The sequence below is a fragment of the Orycteropus afer genome, unplaced genomic scaffold (assembly GCF_000298275.1).
Source record: "Orycteropus afer afer isolate SDZICR_OR568_19922 unplaced genomic scaffold, OryAfe1.0 scaffold01229, whole genome shotgun sequence".
Taxonomy (NCBI): Eukaryota; Metazoa; Chordata; class Mammalia; order Tubulidentata; family Orycteropodidae; genus Orycteropus; species Orycteropus afer.
Genome location: NW_006922816.1, coordinates 116762 through 117262, shown reverse-complemented (window position 1 = coordinate 117262; position 501 = coordinate 116762). Strand labels below are relative to the sequence as shown.

Sequence of the window (501 nt, the reverse complement as noted above, 5' to 3'; positions counted from 1 at the left end):
GAATGTACCAAAGTTTGGTTATCCATTCCTCAGTTGTTGGACATCTAGGTTGTTTCCAAGTTTTGGCTATTGTAAATATTGCTGCGATGAACATCCCTTTCCTATCTTTTTAAATGACCTTTTTCTTTCTTCATGTATGATGCCCTTGATGTCCTCCCACAACTCATCTGATCTTTGGTCATTAGTATTCACTGCATCAAATCTGTTCTTCAGATGGTCTCTAAATTCAGTTGAGATACACTCAAGGTTATCTTTTGGCTCTCATGGACTTGTTTTAATTTTCTTCAGGTCTGTTCCACAGTTGGCCCCTGCCCCCCTTGTTCTGACTCATGATACTGAGCTTCTCCATAGTCTCCTTCCACATATGTAGTTGATTTGATTCCTGTGTATTCCATCCAGCGAGGTCCACATCTATAGTCACCATTTAAGTTGTTTAAAAAGGGTATTTGTGACGAATAAGTCATTGGTCTTACAAAATTCTGTCATGTGATATCTGGCATC

The 501-nt window shown here is 39.1% G+C and overlaps 1 protein-coding gene across 1 annotated transcript in view; it reads left to right on the top strand.

Moving 5' to 3' along the window:
* Nucleotides 1–501, top strand: part of RPGR (retinitis pigmentosa GTPase regulator) — a 49512-nt gene that overhangs the window by 9709 nt on the left and 39302 nt on the right. The window lies entirely within an intron of this gene.